Source organism: Leiobunum rupestre, chromosome 11 (assembly GCF_980474605.1).
Source record: "Leiobunum rupestre chromosome 11, qqLeiRupe1.1.hap1, whole genome shotgun sequence".
Lineage (NCBI taxonomy): Eukaryota > Metazoa > Arthropoda > Arachnida > Opiliones > Sclerosomatidae > Leiobunum > Leiobunum rupestre.
In genome coordinates, this window is record NC_143394.1 from 15308223 (window position 1) to 15326623 (window position 18401).

Sequence of the window (18401 nt, forward strand, 5' to 3'; positions counted from 1 at the left end):
ACTGAGCTATCGACGTATGAGAATCGAGAAATTATGTTGTAATTCAATTAATTAATATTATAAACGATGAAAAATGTCGGTCGAGCCGGATTTGAACCAGCGACCTATGGATAACTTTGTCACTCGCCCTCTACAGTCCACCGCTCTACCAACTGAGCTATCGACCGATAAAAACCGCGAAATGATTTTTTAATTCAAATAATCAATATTATAAACGATGAAAACTTCCGTCGAGCCGGATTTGAACCAGCAAACTATGGATATTTTGTTAATCGGCCTCTACAGTCCACCGCTCTACCAACTGAGCTATCGACGGATGAGGAGCGTGAAATTATATTTAAATTCAATTATTTAATATTATAAACGATGAAAAAAATGTCCGTCGAGCCGGATTTGAACCAGCGACCTATGGATAACTTTGTCAATCGCCGTCTACAGTCCACCGCTCTACCAACTGAGCTATCGAAGGGTGATAAACGAGAAATTATGTTGTAATTCAATTAATTAATATTATAAACGATGAAAAATGTCCGTCGAGCCGGATTTGAACCAGCGACCTATGGATAACTTTGTCAATCGCCCTCTACAGTCGACCGCTCTACCCACTGAGCTATCGACGGATGAGGAGCGTGAAATTATATTTAAATTGAATTATTTAATATTATAAACAATGAAAAAAATGTCCGTCGAGCCGGTTTTGAACCAGCGACCTATGGATAACTTTGTCAATCGCCCTCTACAGTCGACCGCTGTACCCACTGAGCTATCGACGGATGAGGAGCGTGAAATTATGTTGTAATGAAAAATGTCCGTCGAGCCAGATTTGAACCACCGACTTCTGGATAACTCTGCCACTCGCCCTCTACAGTCAACCGCTCTACCAACTGAGCTATCGACTGTTGAGGAAAGTGAAATTATATTTAAATTCAATTATTTAATATTATAAACGATGAAAATAATGTCCGTCGAGCCGGTTATGAACCAGCGACCTATGGATAACTTTGTTAATCGCCCTCTACAGTCCACCGCTCTACCAACTGAGCTATCGACGGATGAGGAGCGTGAAATTATGTTGTTATGAAAAATGTCCGTCGAGCCAGATTTGAACCAGCGACCTATGGATAACTTTGTCAATCGCCCTCTACAGTCCACCGCTCTACCAACTGAGCAATCGACGGATGAGGAGCGTGAAATTATATTTAAATTGAATTATTTAATATTATAAACAATGAAAAAAATGTCCGTCGAGCCGGTTTTGAACCAGCGACCTATGGATAACTTTGTCAATCGCCGTCTACAGTCTACCGCTCTACCCACTGATTTATCGACGGAGGAGGAGCGTGAAACTATGTTGTAATGAAAAATGTCCGTCGAGCCAGATTTGAACCACCGACTTCTGGATAACTTTGCCACTCGCCCTCTACAGTCAACCGCTCTACCAACTGAGCTATCGACCGATAAAAACCGCGAAATGATTTTTTAATTCAAATAATCAATATTATAAACGATGAAAATTTCTGTTGAGCCGGATTTGAACCAGGGACCTATGGATAACTTTGTCAATCGCTCTCTACAGTCCACCGCTCTACCAACTGAGCTATCGACGGATGAGGAGCGTGAAATGATGTTGTAATAAAAATGTCCGTCGAGCCAGATTTGAACCACCGACTTCTGGATAACTCTGTCACTCGCCCTCTACAGTCCACCGCTCTACCAACTGAGCTATCGACGGATGAGGAGCGTGAAATTATATTTAAATTGAATTATTTAATATTATAAACAATGAAAAAAATGTCCGTCGAGCCGGTTTTGAACTAGCGACCTATGGATAACTTTGTCAATCGCCCTCTACAGTCGACCGCTCTACCCACTGAGCTATCGACTGATGAGGAGCGTGAAATTATGTTGTAATGAAAAATGTCCGTCGAGCCAGATTTGAACCACCGACTTCTGGATAACTCTGCCACTCGCCCTCTACAGTCAACCGCTCTACCAACTGAGCTATCGACTGTTGAGGAAAGTGAAATTATATTTAAATTCAATTATTTAATATTATAAACGATGAAAAATGTCCGTCGAGCCGGGTTTGAACCAGCGACCTATGGATAACTTTGTTAATCGCCCTCTACAGTCCACCGCTCTACCAACTGAGCTATCGACGGATGAGGAGCGTTAAATTATGTTGTAATGAAAAATGTCCGTCGAGCCCGATTTGAACCACCGACTTCTGGATAACTCTGCCACTCGCCCTCTACAGTCCACCGCTCTACCAACTGAGCTATCGACGGTTGAGGAGAGTGAAATTATATTTAAATTCAATTATTTAATATTATAAACGATGAAAATAATGTCCGTCGAGCCGGATTTGAACCACCGGCCTATGGATAACTCTGTCACTCGCCCTCTACAGTCCACCGCTCTACCAACTGAGCTAACGACAGATGAGGAGCTTTAAATTATATTTAAATTCAATTATTTAATATTATAAACGATGCAAAAAATGTCCGTCGCGCCGGATTTGAACCAGCGACCTATGGATAACTTTGTTAATCGCCCTCTACAGTCCACCGCTCTACCAACTGAGCTATCGACGGATGAGAAACGAGAAATTATGTTGTAATTCAATTAATTAATATTATAAACGATGAAAAATGTCCGTCGAGCCGGATTTGAACCAGCGACCTATGGATAACTTTGTCACTCGCCCTCTACAGTCCACCGCTCTACCAACTGAGCTATCGACCGATAAAAACCGCGAAATGATTTTTTAATTCAAATAATCAATATTATAAACGATGAAAATTTCCGTCGAGCCGGATTTGAACCAGCAAACTATGGATATTTTGTTAATCGCCCTCTACAGTCCACCGCTCTACCAACTGAGCTATCGACGGATGAGGAGCGTGAAATTATATTTAAATTCAATTATTTAATATTATAAACGATGAAAAAAATGTCCGTCGAGCCGGATTTGAACCAGCGACCTATGGATAACTTTGTTAATCGCCCTCTACAGTCCACCGCTCTACCAACTGAGCTATCGAAGGGTGAGAAACGAGAAATTATGTTGTAATTCAATTAATTAATATTATAAACGATGAAAAATGTCCGTCGAGCCGGATTTGAACCAGCGACCTATGGATAACTTTGTTAATCGCCCTCTACAGTCCACCGCTCTACCAACTGAGCTATCGACGGATGAGGAGCGTGAAATTATGTTGTAATGAAAAATGTCCGTCGAGCCAGATTTGAACCACCGACTTCTGGATAACTCTGCCACTCGCCCTCTACAGTCAACCGCTCTACCAACTGAGCTATCGACTGTTGAGGAAAGTGAAATTATATTTAAATTCAATTATTTAATATTATAAACGATGAAAATAATGTCCGTCGAGCCGGTTATGAACCAGCGACCTATGGATAACTTTGTTAATCGCCCTTTACAGTCCACCGCTCTACCAACTGAGCTATCGACGGATGAGGAGCGTGAAATTATGTTGTTATGAAAAATGTCCGTCGAGCCAGATTTGAACCAGCGACCTATGGATAACTTTGTCAATCGCCCTCTACAGTCCACCGCTCTACCAACTGAGCAATCGACGGATGAGGAGCGTGAAATTATATTTAAATTGAATTATTTAATATTATAAACAATGAAAAAAATGTCCGTCGAGCCGGTTTTGAACCAGCGACCTATGGATAACTTTGTCAATCGCCGTCTACAGTCTACCGCTCTACCCACTGATTTATCGACGGATGAGGAGCGTGAAACTATGTTGTAATGAAAAATGTCCGTCGAGCCAGATTTGAACCACCGACTTCTGGATAACTCTGCCACTCGCCCTCTACAGTCAACCGCTCTACCAACTGAGCTATCGACCGATAAAAACCGCGAAATGATTTTTTAATTCAAATAATCAATATTATAAACGATGAAAATTTCTGTTGAGCCGGATTTGAACCAGGGACCTATGGATAACTTTGTCAATCGCTCTCTACAGTCCACCGCTCTACCAACTGAGCTATCGACGGATGAGGAGCGTGAAATTATATTTTAATTCAATTAATTAATATTATAAACGATGAAAAAAATGTCTGTCGAGCCGGATTTCAACCAGCAAACTATGGATATTTTGTTAATCGCCCTCTACAGTCCACCGCTCTGCCAACTGAGATATTGATGGATGAGGAGCGTGAAATTATGATGTAATGAAAAATGTCCGACGAGCCAGATTTGAACCACCGACTTCTGGATAACTCTGTCACTCGCCCTCTACAGTCCACCGCTCTACCAACTAAGCTAACGACGGCTGAGGAGCGTGAAATTATATTTAAATTCAATTATTTAATATTATAAACGACGAAAAAAATGTCCTTCGAGCCGGATTTGAACCAGCGACCTATGGATAACTTTGTCAATCGCCCTCTACAGTCCACCGCTCTACCATCTGAGCTATCGAAGGGTGAGAAACGAGAAATTATGTTGTAATTCAATTAATTAATATTATAAACGATGAAAAATGTCCGTCGAGCCGGATTTGAACCAGCGACCTAGGGATAACTTTGTCAATCGCCCTCTACAGTCGACCGCTCTACCCACTGACCTATCGACGGTTGAGGAGCGTGAAATTATGTTGTAATGAAAAATGTCCGTCGAGCCAGATTTGAACCACCGACTTCTGGATAACTCTGCCACTCGCCCTCTACAGTCCACCGCTCTACCAACTGAGCCATCGACGGATGAGGAGCGTGAAATTATATTTAAATTGAATTATTTAATATTATAAAAAATGAAAAAAATGTCCGTCGAGCCGGTTTTGAACCAGCGACCTATGGATAACTTTGTCAATCGCCCTCTACAGTCGACCGCTGTACCCACTGAGCTATCGACGGATGAGGAGCGTGAAATTATGTTGTAATGAAAAATGTCCGTCGAGCCAGATTTGAACCACCGACTTCTGGATAACTCTGCCACTCGCCCTCTACAGTCAACCGCTCTACCAACTGAGCTATCGACTGTTGAGGAAAGTGAAATTATATTTAAATTCAATTATTTAATATTATAAACGATGAAAATAATGTCCGTCGAGCCGGTTATGAACCAGCGACCTATGGATAACTTTGTTAATCGCCCTCTACAGTCCACCGCTCTACCAACTGAGCTATCGACGGATGAGGAGCGTGAAATTATGTTGTAATGAAAAATGTCCGTCGAGCCAGATTTGAACCAGCGACCTATGGATAACTTTGTCAATCGCCCTCTACAGTCCACCGCTCTACCAACTGAGCAATCGACGGATGAGGAGCGTAAAATTATATTTAAATTCAATTATTTAATATTATAAACGATGAAAAAAATGTCCTTCGAGCCGGTTTTTAACCAGCGACCTATGGATAACTTTGTCAATCGCCTTCTACAGTCCACCGCTCTACCAACTGAGCTATCGAAGGGTGAGAAACGAGAAATTATGTTGTAATTCAATTAATTAATATTATAAACGATGAAAAATGTCCGTCGAGCCGGATTTGAACCAGCGACCTATGGATAACTTAATCGCCCTCTACAGTCGACCGCTCTACCCACTGATTTATCGACGGATGAGGAGCGTGAAATTATGTTGTAATGAAAAATGTCCGTCGAGCCAGATTTTAACCACCGACTTCTGGATAACTCTGCCACTCGCCCTCTACAGTCAACCGCTCTACCAACTGAGCTATCGACCGATAAAAACCGCGAAATGATTTTTTAATTCAAATAATCAATATTATAAACGATGAAAAATGTCCGTCGAGACGGATTTGAACCAGCGACCTATGGATAACTTTGTCACTCGCCCTCTACAGTCCACCGCTCTACCAACTGAGCTATCGACGGATGAGCAGCGTGAAATTATATTTTAATTCAATTAATTAATTAATATTATAAACGATGAAAAAAATGTCCGTCGAGCCGGATTTCAACCAGCAAACTGTGGATATTTTGTTAATCGCCCTCTACAGTCCACCGCTCTGTCAACTGAGATATTGATGGATGAGGAGCGTGAAATTATGATGTAATGAAAAATGTCCGACGAGCCAGATTTGAACCACCGACTTCTGGATAACTCTGTCACTCGCCCTCTACAGTCCACCGCTCTACCAACTGAGCTAACGACGGATGAGGAGCGTTAAATTATATTTAAATTCAATTATTTAATATTATAAACGACGAAAAAAATGTCCTTCGAGCCGGATTTGAACCACCGACCTATGGATAACTCTGTCACTCGCCCTCTACAGTCCACCGCTCTACCAACTGAGCTAACGACGGATGAGGAGCGTTAAATTATATTTAAATTCAATTATTTAATACTATAAACGATGCAAAAAATGTCCGTCGAGCCGGATTTGAACCAGCGACCTACGGATAACTTTGTCAATCGCCCTCTACAGTCCACCGCTCTACCAACTGAGCTATCGAAGGGTGAGAAACGAGAAATTATGTTGTAATTCAATTAATTAATATTATAAACGATGAAAAATGTCCGTCGAGCCGGATTTGAACCAGCGACCTATGGATAACTTTGTTAATCGCCCTCTACAGTCCACCGCTCTACCAACTGAGCTATCGACGGATGAGGAGCGTGAAATTATATTTAAATTGAATTATTTAATATTATAAACAATGAAAAAAATGTCCGTCGAGCCGGTTTTGAACCAGCGACCTATGGATAACTTTGTCAACCGCCCTCTACAGTCGACCGCTCTACCCACTAAGCTATCGACGGATGAGAAGCGTGAAATTATGTTGTAATGAAAAATGTCCGTCGAGCCAGATTTGAACCATCGACTTCTGGATAACTCTGCCACTCGCCCTCTACAGTCAACCGCTCTACCAACTGAGCTATCGACTGTTGAGGAAAGTGAAATTATATTTACATTCAATTATTTAATATTATAAACGATGAAAATAATGTCCGTCGAGCCGAATTTGAACCAGCGACCTATGGATAACTTTGTTAATCGCCCTCTACAGTCCACCGCTCTACCAACTGAGCTAACGACGGATGAGGAGCGTTAATTTATATTTAAATTAAATTATTTAATACTATAAACGATGCAAAAAATGTCCGTCTAGCCGGATTTGAACCAGCGACCTATGGATAACTTTGTCAATCGCCCTCTACAGTCCACCGCTCTACCAACTGAGCTATCGAAGGGTGAGAAACGAGAAATTATGTTGTAATTCAATTAATTAATATTATAAACGATGAAAAATGTCCGTCGAGCCGGATTTGAACCAGCGACCTATGGATAACTTTGTTAATCGCCCTCTACAGTCCACCGCTCTGCAACTGAGCTATCGACGGATGAGGAGCGTGAAATTATGTTGTATTAAAAATGTCCGTCGAGCCAGTTTTGAACCACCGACTTCTGGATAACTCTGTCACTCGCCCTCTACAGTCCACCGCTCTACCAACCGAGCTATCGACGGATGAGGAGCGTGAAATTATATTTAAATTGAATTATTTAATATTATAAACAATGAAAATAATGTCCGTCGAGCCGAATTTGAACCAGCGACCTATGGATAACTTTGTTAATCGCCCTCTACAGTCCACCGCTCTACCAACTGAGCTATCGACGGATGAGGAGCGTGAAATTATATTTAAATTCAATTATTTAATATTATAAACGATGAAAAAAATGTCCGTCGAGCCGGATTTGAACCAGCGACCTATGGATAACTTTGTCAATCGCCGTCTACAGTCCACCGCTCTACCAACTGAGCTATCGAAGGGTGATAAACGAGAAATTATGTTGTAATTCAATTAATTAATATTATAAACGATGAAAAATGTCCGTCGAGCCGGATTTGAACCAGCGACCTATGGATAACTTTGTCAATCGCCCTCTACAGTCGACCGCTCTACCCACTGAGCTATCGACGGATGAGGAGCGTGAAATTATATTTAAATTCAATTATTTAATATTATAAACGATGAAAATAATGTCCGTCGAGCCGGTTATGAACCAGCGACCTATGGATAACTTTGTTAATCGCCCTCTACAGTCCACCGCTCTACCAACTGAGCTATCGACGGATGAGGAGCGTGAAATTATGTTGTTATGAAAAATGTCCGTCGAGCCAGATTTGAACCAGCGACCTATGGATAACTTTGTCAATCGCCCTCTACAGTCCACCGCTCTACCAACTGAGCAATCGACGGATGAGGAGCGTGAAATTATATTTAAATTGAATTATTTAATATTATAAACAATGAAAAAAATGTCCGTCGAGCCGGTTTTGAACCAGCGACCTATGGATAACTTTGTCAATCGCCGTCTACAGTCTACCGCTCTACCCACTGATTTATCGACGGAGGAGGAGCGTGAAACTATGTTGTAATGAAAAATGTCCGTCGAGCCAGATTTGAACCACCGACTTCTGGATAACTTTGCCACTCGCCCTCTACAGTCAACCGCTCTACCAACTGAGCTATCGACCGATAAAAACCGCGAAATGATTTTTTAATTCAAATAATCAATATTATAAACGATGAAAATTTCTGTTGAGCCGGATTTGAACCAGGGACCTATGGATAACTTTGTCAATCGCTCTCTACAGTCCACCGCTCTACCAACTGAGCTATCGACGGATGAGGAGCGTGAAATGATGTTGTAATAAAAATGTCCGTCGAGCCAGATTTGAACCACCGACTTCTGGATAACTCTGTCACTTGCCCTCTACAGTCCACCGCTCTACCAACTGAGCTATCGACGGATGAGGAGCGTGAAATTATATTTAAATTGAATTATTTAATATTATAAACAATGAAAAAAATGTCCGTCGAGCCGGTTTTGAACTAGCGACCTATGGATAACTTTGTCAATCGCCCTCTACAGTCGACCGCTCTACCCACTGAGCTATCGACTGATGAGGAGCGTGAAATTATGTTGTAATGAAAAATGTCCGTCGAGCCAGATTTGAACCACCGACTTCTGGATAACTCTGCCACTCGCCCTCTACAGTCAACCGCTCTACCAACTGAGCTATCGACTGTTGAGGAAAGTGAAATTATATTTAAATTCAATTATTTAATATTATAAACGATGAAAAATGTCCGTCGAGCCGGGTTTGAACCAGCGACCTATGGATAACTTTGTTAATCGCCCTCTACAGTCCACCGCTCTACCAACTGAGCTATCGACGGATGAGGAGCGTTAAATTATGTTGTAATGAAAAATGTCCGTCGAGCCCGATTTGAACCACCGACTTCTGGATAACTCTGCCACTCGCCCTCTACAGTCCACCGCTCTACCAACTGAGCTATCGACGGTTGAGGAGAGTGAAATTATATTTAAATTCAATTATTTAATATTATAAACGATGAAAATAATGTCCGTCGAGCCGGATTTGAACCACCGGCCTATGGATAACTCTGTCACTCGCCCTCTACAGTCCACCGCTCTACCAACTGAGCTAACGACAGATGAGGAGCTTTAAATTATATTTAAATTCAATTATTTAATATTATAAACGATGCAAAAAATGTCCGTCGCGCCGGATTTGAACCAGCGACCTATGGATAACTTTGTTAATCGCCCTCTACAGTCCACCGCTCTACCAACTGAGCTATCGACGGATGAGAAACGAGAAATTATGTTGTAATTCAATTAATTAATATTATAAACGATGAAAAATGTCCGTCGAGCCGGATTTGAACCAGCGACCTATGGATAACTTTGTCACTCGCCCTCTACAGTCCACCGCTCTACCAACTGAGCTATCGACCGATAAAAACCGCGAAATGATTTTTTAATTCAAATAATCAATATTATAAACGATGAAAATTTCCGTCGAGCCGGATTTGAACCAGCAAACTATGGATATTTTGTTAATCGCCCTCTACAGTCCACCGCTCTACCAACTGAGCTATCGACGGATGAGGAGCGTGAAATTATATTTAAATTCAATTATTTAATATTATAAACGATGAAAAAAATGTCCGTCGAGCCGGATTTGAACCAGCGACCTATGGATAACTTTGTTAATCGCCTTCTACAGTCCACCGCTCTACCAACTGAGCTATCGAAGGGTGAGAAACGAGAAATTATGTTGTAATTCAATTAATTAATATTATAAACGATGAAAAATGTCCGTCGAGCCGGATTTGAACCAGCGACCTATGGATAACTTTGTTAATCGCCCTCTACAGTCCACCGCTCTACCAACTGAGCTATCGACGGATGAGGAGCGTGAAATTATGTTGTAATGAAAAATGTCCGTCGAGCCAGATTTGAACCACCGACTTCTGGATAACTCTGCCACTCGCCCTCTACAGTCAACCGCTCTACCAACTGAGCTATCGACTGTTGAGGAAAGTGAAATTATATTTAAATTCAATTATTTAATATTATAAACGATGAAAATAATGTCCGTCGAGCCGGATTTGAACCAGCGACCTACGGATAACTTTGTCAATCGCCCTCTACAGTCCACCGCTCTACCAACTGAGCTATCGAAGGGTGAGAAACGAGAAATTATGTTGTAATTCAATTAATTAATATTATAAACGATGAAAAATGTCCGTCGAGCCGGATTTGAACCAGCGACCTATGGATAACTTTGTTAATCGCCCTCTACAGTCCACCGCTCTACCAACTGAGCTATCGACGGATGAGGAGCGTGAAATTATATTTAAATTGAATTATTTAATATTATAAACAATGAAAAAAATGTCCGTCGAGCCGGTTTTGAACCAGCGACCTATGGATAACTTTGTCAACCGCCCTCTACAGTCGACCGCTCTACCCACTAAGCTATCGACGGATGAGAAGCGTGAAATTATGTTGTAATGAAAAATGTCCGTCGAGCCAGATTTGAACCATCGACTTCTGGATAACTCTGCCACTCGCCCTCTACAGTCAACCGCTCTACCAACTGAGCTATCGACTGTTGAGGAAAGTGAAATTATATTTACATTCAATTATTTAATATTATAAACGATGAAAATAATGTCCGTCGAGCCGAATTTGAACCAGCGACCTATGGATAACTTTGTTAATCGCCCTCTACAGTCCACCGCTCTACCAACTGAGCTAACGACGGATGAGGAGCGTTAATTTATATTTAAATTAAATTATTTAATACTATAAACGATGCAAAAAATGTCCGTCTAGCCGGATTTGAACCAGCGACCTATGGATAACTTTGTCAATCGCCCTCTACAGTCCACCGCTCTACCAACTGAGCTATCGAAGGGTGAGAAACGAGAAATTATGTTGTAATTCAATTAATTAATATTATAAACGATGAAAAATGTCCGTCGAGCCGGATTTGAACCAGCGACCTATGGATAACTTTGTTAATCGCCCTCTACAGTCCACCGCTCTGCAACTGAGCTATCGACGGATGAGGAGCGTGAAATTATGTTGTATTAAAAATGTCCGTCGAGCCAGTTTTGAACCACCGACTTCTGGATAACTCTGTCACTCGCCCTCTACAGTCCACCGCTCTACCAACCGAGCTATCGACGGATGAGGAGCGTGAAATTATATTTAAATTGAATTATTTAATATTATAAACAATGAAAATAATGTCCGTCGAGCCGAATTTGAACCAGCGACCTATGGATAACTTTGTTAATCGCCCTCTACAGTCCACCGCTCTACCAACTGAGCTATCGACGGATGAGGAGCGTGAAATTATATTTAAATTCAATTATTTAATATTATAAACGATGAAAAAAATGTCCGTCGAGCCGGATTTGAACCAGCGACCTATGGATAACTTTGTCAATCGCCGTCTACAGTCCACCGCTCTACCAACTGAGCTATCGAAGGGTGATAAACGAGAAATTATGTTGTAATTCAATTAATTAATATTATAAACGATGAAAAATGTCCGTCGAGCCGGATTTGAACCAGCGACCTATGGATAACTTTGTCAATCGCCCTCTACAGTCGACCGCTCTACCCACTGAGCTATCGACGGATGAGGAGCGTGAAATTATATTTAAATTCAATTATTTAATATTATAAACGATGAAAATAATGTCCGTCGAGCCGGTTATGAACCAGCGACCTATGGATAACTTTGTTAATCGCCCTCTACAGTCCACCGCTCTACCAACTGAGCTATCGACGGATGAGGAGCGTGAAATTATGTTGTTATGAAAAATGTCCGTCGAGCCAGATTTGAACCAGCGACCTATGGATAACTTTGTCAATCGCCCTCTACAGTCCACCGCTCTACCAACTGAGCAATCGACGGATGAGGAGCGTGAAATTATATTTAAATTGAATTATTTAATATTATAAACAATGAAAAAAATGTCCGTCGAGCCGGTTTTGAACCAGCGACCTATGGATAACTTTGTCAATCGCCGTCTACAGTCTACCGCTCTACCCACTGATTTATCGACGGAGGAGGAGCGTGAAACTATGTTGTAATGAAAAATGTCCGTCGAGCCAGATTTGAACCACCGACTTCTGGATAACTTTGCCACTCGCCCTCTACAGTCAACCGCTCTACCAACTGAGCTATCGACCGATAAAAACCGCGAAATGATTTTTTAATTCAAATAATCAATATTATAAACGATGAAAATTTCTGTTGAGCCGGATTTGAACCAGGGACCTATGGATAACTTTGTCAATCGCTCTCTACAGTCCACCGCTCTACCAACTGAGCTATCGACGGATGAGGAGCGTGAAATGATGTTGTAATAAAAATGTCCGTCGAGCCAGATTTGAACCACCGACTTCTGGATAACTCTGTCACTTGCCCTCTACAGTCCACCGCTCTACCAACTGAGCTATCGACGGATGAGGAGCGTGAAATTATATTTAAATTGAATTATTTAATATTATAAACAATGAAAAAAATGTCCGTCGAGCCGGTTTTGAACTAGCGACCTATGGATAACTTTGTCAATCGCCCTCTACAGTCGACCGCTCTACCCACTGAGCTATCGACTGATGAGGAGCGTGAAATTATGTTGTAATGAAAAATGTCCGTCGAGCCAGATTTGAACCACCGACTTCTGGATAACTCTGCCACTCGCCCTCTACAGTCAACCGCTCTACCAACTGAGCTATCGACTGTTGAGGAAAGTGAAATTATATTTAAATTCAATTATTTAATATTATAAACGATGAAAAATGTCCGTCGAGCCGGGTTTGAACCAGCGACCTATGGATAACTTTGTTAATCGCCCTCTACAGTCCACCGCTCTACCAACTGAGCTATCGACGGATGAGGAGCGTTAAATTATGTTGTAATGAAAAATGTCCGTCGAGCCCGATTTGAACCACCGACTTCTGGATAACTCTGCCACTCGCCCTCTACAGTCCACCGCTCTACCAACTGAGCTATCGACGGTTGAGGAGAGTGAAATTATATTTAAATTCAATTATTTAATATTATAAACGATGAAAATAATGTCCGTCGAGCCGGATTTGAACCACCGGCCTATGGATAACTCTGTCACTCGCCCTCTACAGTCCACCGCTCTACCAACTGAGCTAACGACAGATGAGGAGCTTTAAATTATATTTAAATTCAATTATTTAATATTATAAACGATGCAAAAAATGTCCGTCGCGCCGGATTTGAACCAGCGACCTATGGATAACTTTGTTAATCGCCCTCTACAGTCCACCGCTCTACCAACTGAGCTATCGACGGATGAGAAACGAGAAATTATGTTGTAATTCAATTAATTAATATTATAAACGATGAAAAATGTCCGTCGAGCCGGATTTGAACCAGCGACCTATGGATAACTTTGTCACTCGCCCTCTACAGTCCACCGCTCTACCAACTGAGCTATCGACCGATAAAAACCGCGAAATGATTTTTTAATTCAAATAATCAATATTATAAACGATGAAAATTTCCGTCGAGCCGGATTTGAACCAGCAAACTATGGATATTTTGTTAATCGCCCTCTACAGTCCACCGCTCTACCAACTGAGCTATCGACGGATGAGGAGCGTGAAATTATATTTAAATTCAATTATTTAATATTATAAACGATGAAAAAAATGTCCGTCGAGCCGGATTTGAACCAGCGACCTATGGATAACTTTGTTAATCGCCCTCTACAGTCCACCGCTCTACCAACTGAGCTATCGAAGGGTGAGAAACGAGAAATTATGTTGTAATTCAATTAATTAATATTATAAACGATGAAAAATGTCCGTCGAGCCGGATTTGAACCAGCGACCTATGGATAACTTTGTTAATCGCCCTCTACAGTCCACCGCTCTACCAACTGAGCTATCGACGGATGAGGAGCGTGAAATTATGTTGTAATGAAAAATGTCCGTCGAGCCAGATTTGAACCACCGACTTCTGGATAACTCTGCCACTCGCCCTCTACAGTCAACCGCTCTACCAACTGAGCTATCGACTGTTGAGGAAAGTGAAATTATATTTAAATTCAATTATTTAATATTATAAACGATGAAAATAATGTCCGTCGAGCCGGTTATGAACCAGCGACCTATGGATAACTTTGTTAATCGCCCTTTACAGTCCACCGCTCTACCAACTGAGCTATCGACGGATGAGGAGCGTGAAATTATGTTGTTATGAAAAATGTCCGTCGAGCCAGATTTGAACCAGCGACCTATGGATAACTTTGTCAATCGCCCTCTACAGTCCACCGCTCTACCAACTGAGCAATCGACGGATGAGGAGCGTGAAATTATATTTAAATTGAATTATTTAATATTATAAACAATGAAAAAAATGTCCGTCGAGCCGGTTTTGAACCAGCGACCTATGGATAACTTTGTCAATCGCCGTCTACAGTCTACCGCTCTACCCACTGATTTATCGACGGATGAGGAGCGTGAAACTATGTTGTAATGAAAAATGTCCGTCGAGCCAGATTTGAACCACCGACTTCTGGATAACTCTGCCACTCGCCCTCTACAGTCAACCGCTCTACCAACTAAGCTAACGACGGCTGAGGAGCGTGAAATTATATTTAAATTCAATTATTTAATATTATAAACGACGAAAAAAATGTCCTTCGAGCCGGATTTGAACCAGCGACCTATGGATAACTTTGTCAATCGCCCTCTACAGTCCACCGCTCTACCATCTGAGCTATCGAAGGGTGAGAAACGAGAAATTATGTTGTAATTCAATTAATTAATATTATAAACGATGAAAAATGTCCGTCGAGCCGGATTTGAACCAGCGACCTATGGATAACTTTGTCAATCGCCCTCTACAGTCGACCGCTCTACCCACTGACCTAGCGACGGTTGAGGAGCGTGAAATTATGTTGTAATGAAAAATGTCCGTCGAGCCAGATTTGAACCACCGACTTCTGGATAACTCTGCCACTCGCCCTCTACAGTCCACCGCTCTACCAACTGAGCCATCGACGGATGAGGAGCGTGAAATTATATTTAAATTGAATTATTTAATATTATAAACAATGAAAAAAATGTCCGTCGAGCCGGTTTTGAACCAGCGACCTATGGATAACTTTGTCAATCGCCCTCTACAGTCGACCGCTGTACCCACTGAGCTATCGACGGATGAGGAGCGTGAAATTATGTTGTAATGAAAAATGTCCGTCGAGCCAGATTTGAACCACCGACTTCTGGATAACTCTGCCACTCGCCCTCTACAGTCAACCGCTCTACCAACTGAGCTATCGACTGTTGAGGAAAGTGAAATTATATTTAAATTCAATTATTTAATATTATAAACGATGAAAATAATGTCCGTCGAGCCGGTTATGAACCAGCGACCTATGGATAACTTTGTTAATCGCCCTCTACAGTCCACCGCTCTACCAACTGAGCTATCGACGGATGAGGAGCGTGAAATTATGTTGTAATGAAAAATGTCCGTCGAGCCAGATTTGAACCAGCGACCTATGGATAACTTTGTCAATCGCCCTCTACAGTCCACCGCTCTACCAACTGAGCAATCGACGGATGAGGAGCGTAAAATTATATTTAAATTCAATTATTTAATATTATAAACGATGAAAAAAATGTCCTTCGAGCCGGTTTTTAACCAGCGACCTATGGATAACTTTGTCAATCGCCTTCTACAGTCCACCGCTCTACCAACTGAGCTATCGAAGGGTGAGAAACGAGAAATTATGTTGTAATTCAATTAATTAATATTATAAACGATGAAAAATGTCCGTCGAGCCGGATTTGAACCAGCGACCTATGGATAACTTAATCGCCCTCTACAGTCGACCGCTCTACCCACTGATTTATCGACGGATGAGGAGCGTGAAATTATGTTGTAATGAAAAATGTCCGTCGAGCCAGATTTTAACCACCGACTTCTGGATAACTCTGCCACTCGCCCTCTACAGTCAACCGCTCTACCAACTGAGCTATCGACCGATAAAAACCGCGAAATGATTTTTTAATTCAAATAATCAATATTATAAACGATGAAAATTTCCGTTGAGCCGAATTTGAACCAGGGACCTATGGATAACTTGGTCCACCGCTCTACCAACTGAGCTATCGACGGATGAGCAGCGTGAAATTATATTTTAATTCAATTAATTAATTAATATTATAAACGATGAAAAAAATGTCCGTCGAGCCGGATTTCAACCAGCAAACTGTGGATATTTTGTTAATCGCCCTCTACAGTCCACCGCTCTGTCAACTGAGATATTGATGGATGAGGAGCGTGAAATTATGATGTAATGAAAAATGTCCGACGAGCCAGATTTGAACCACCGACTTCTGGATAACTCTGTCACTCGCCCTCTACAGTCCACCGCTCTACCAACTGAGCTAACGACGGATGAGGAGCGTTAAATTATATTTAAATTCAATTATTTAATATTATAAACGACGAAAAAAATGTCCTTCGAGCCGGATTTGAACCACCGACCTATGGATAACTCTGTCACTCGCCCTCTACAGTCCACCGCTCTACCAACTGAGCTAACGACGGATGAGGAGCGTTAAATTATATTTAAATTCAATTATTTAATACTATAAACGATGCAAAAAATGTCCGTCGAGCCGGATTTGAACCAGCGACCTACGGATAACTTTGTCAATCGCCCTCTACAGTCCACCGCTCTACCAACTGAGCTATCGAAGGGTGAGAAACGAGAAATTATGTTGTAATTCAATTAATTAATATTATAAACGATGAAAAATGTCCGTCGAGCCGGATTTGAACCAGCGACCTATGGATAACTTTGTTAATCGCCCTCTACAGTCCACCGCTCTACCAACTGAGCTATCGACGGATGAGGAGCGTGAAATTATATTTAAATTGAATTATTTAATATTATAAACAATGAAAAAAATGTCCGTCGAGCCGGTTTTGAACCAGCGACCTATGGATAACTTTGTCAACCGCCCTCTACAGTCGACCGCTCTACCCACTAAGCTATCGACGGATGAGAAGCGTGAAATTATGTTGTAATGAAAAATGTCCGTCGAGCCAGATTTGAACCATCGACTTCTGGATAACTCTGCCACTCGCCCTCTACAGTCAACCGCTCTACCAACTGAGCTATCGACTGTTGAGGAAAGTGAAATTATATTTACATTCAATTATTTAATATTATAAACGATGAAAATAATGTCCGTCGAGCCGAATTTGAACCAGCGACCTATGGATAACTTTGTTAATCGCCCTCTACAGTCCACCGCTCTACCAACTGAGCTAACGACGGATGAGGAGCGTTAATTTATATTTAAATTAAATTATTTAATACTATAAACGATGCAAAAAATGTCCGTCTAGCCGGATTTGAACCAGCGACCTATGGATAACTTTGTCAATCGCCCTCTACAGTCCACCGCTCTACCAACTGAGCTATCGAAGGGTGAGAAACGAGAAATTATGTTGTAATTCAATTAATTAATATTATAAACGATGAAAAATGTCCGTCGAGCCGGATTTGAACCAGCGACCTATGGATAACTTTGTTAATCGCCCTCTACAGTCCACCGCTCTGCAACTGAGCTATCGACGGATGAGGAGCGTGAAATTATGTTGTATTAAAAATGTCCGTCGAGCCAGTTTTGAACCACCGACTTCTGGATAACTCTGTCACTCGCCCTCTACAGTCCACCGCTCTACCAACCGAGCTATCGACGGATGAGGAGCGTGAAATTATATTTAAATTGAATTATTTAATATTATAAACAATGAAAATAATGTCCGTCGAGCCGAATTTGAACCAGCGACCTATGGATAACTTTGTTAATCGCCCTCTACAGTCCACCGCTCTACCAACTGAGCTAACGACGGATGAGGAGCGTTAATTTATATTTAAATTAAATTATTTAATACTATAAACGATGCAAAAAATGTCCGTCGAGCCGGATTTGAACCAGCGACCTATGGATAACTTTGTCAATCGCCCTCTACAGTCCACCGCTCTACCAACTGA

At 41.5% G+C, this 18401-nt stretch overlaps 12 non-coding genes across 12 annotated transcripts; all 12 read right to left on the reverse strand.

The window, feature by feature from the left end:
* Positions 1-76: 76 nt before the first annotated feature.
* Positions 77-167, reverse strand: TRNAY-GUA (transfer RNA tyrosine (anticodon GUA)). Its single transcript is given in 2 exon segments — positions 77-112; positions 131-167. It is a non-coding gene; the product is annotated as a tRNA-Tyr (tRNA).
* Positions 168-2071: 1904 nt separating this feature from the next.
* On the reverse strand, positions 2072-2162 carry TRNAY-GUA (transfer RNA tyrosine (anticodon GUA)). The gene is given in 2 exon segments: positions 2072-2107; positions 2126-2162. It is a non-coding gene; the product is annotated as a tRNA-Tyr (tRNA).
* Positions 2163-3107: 945 nt separating this feature from the next.
* Positions 3108-3198, reverse strand: TRNAY-GUA (transfer RNA tyrosine (anticodon GUA)). The gene is given in 2 exon segments: positions 3108-3143; positions 3162-3198. It is a non-coding gene; the product is annotated as a tRNA-Tyr (tRNA).
* Positions 3199-4372: 1174 nt separating this feature from the next.
* On the reverse strand, positions 4373-4463 carry TRNAY-GUA (transfer RNA tyrosine (anticodon GUA)). The gene is given in 2 exon segments: positions 4373-4408; positions 4427-4463. It is a non-coding gene; the product is annotated as a tRNA-Tyr (tRNA).
* Positions 4464-6523: 2060 nt separating this feature from the next.
* Positions 6524-6614, reverse strand: TRNAY-GUA (transfer RNA tyrosine (anticodon GUA)). The gene is given in 2 exon segments: positions 6524-6559; positions 6578-6614. It is a non-coding gene; the product is annotated as a tRNA-Tyr (tRNA).
* Positions 6615-9103: 2489 nt separating this feature from the next.
* TRNAY-GUA (transfer RNA tyrosine (anticodon GUA)) lies at positions 9104-9194 on the reverse strand. The gene is given in 2 exon segments: positions 9104-9139; positions 9158-9194. It is a non-coding gene; the product is annotated as a tRNA-Tyr (tRNA).
* A 945-nt stretch (positions 9195-10139) lies between these two features.
* Positions 10140-10230, reverse strand: TRNAY-GUA (transfer RNA tyrosine (anticodon GUA)). Its single transcript is given in 2 exon segments — positions 10140-10175; positions 10194-10230. It is a non-coding gene; the product is annotated as a tRNA-Tyr (tRNA).
* Positions 10231-10569: 339 nt separating this feature from the next.
* Positions 10570-10660, reverse strand: TRNAY-GUA (transfer RNA tyrosine (anticodon GUA)). The gene is given in 2 exon segments: positions 10570-10605; positions 10624-10660. It is a non-coding gene; the product is annotated as a tRNA-Tyr (tRNA).
* Positions 10661-13149: 2489 nt separating this feature from the next.
* Positions 13150-13240, reverse strand: TRNAY-GUA (transfer RNA tyrosine (anticodon GUA)). Its single transcript is given in 2 exon segments — positions 13150-13185; positions 13204-13240. It is a non-coding gene; the product is annotated as a tRNA-Tyr (tRNA).
* Positions 13241-14185: 945 nt separating this feature from the next.
* TRNAY-GUA (transfer RNA tyrosine (anticodon GUA)) lies at positions 14186-14276 on the reverse strand. Its single transcript is given in 2 exon segments — positions 14186-14221; positions 14240-14276. It is a non-coding gene; the product is annotated as a tRNA-Tyr (tRNA).
* A 746-nt stretch (positions 14277-15022) lies between these two features.
* Positions 15023-15113, reverse strand: TRNAY-GUA (transfer RNA tyrosine (anticodon GUA)). The gene is given in 2 exon segments: positions 15023-15058; positions 15077-15113. It is a non-coding gene; the product is annotated as a tRNA-Tyr (tRNA).
* A 2042-nt stretch (positions 15114-17155) lies between these two features.
* Positions 17156-17246, reverse strand: TRNAY-GUA (transfer RNA tyrosine (anticodon GUA)). Its single transcript is given in 2 exon segments — positions 17156-17191; positions 17210-17246. It is a non-coding gene; the product is annotated as a tRNA-Tyr (tRNA).
* Positions 17247-18401: the final 1155 nt, after the last annotated feature.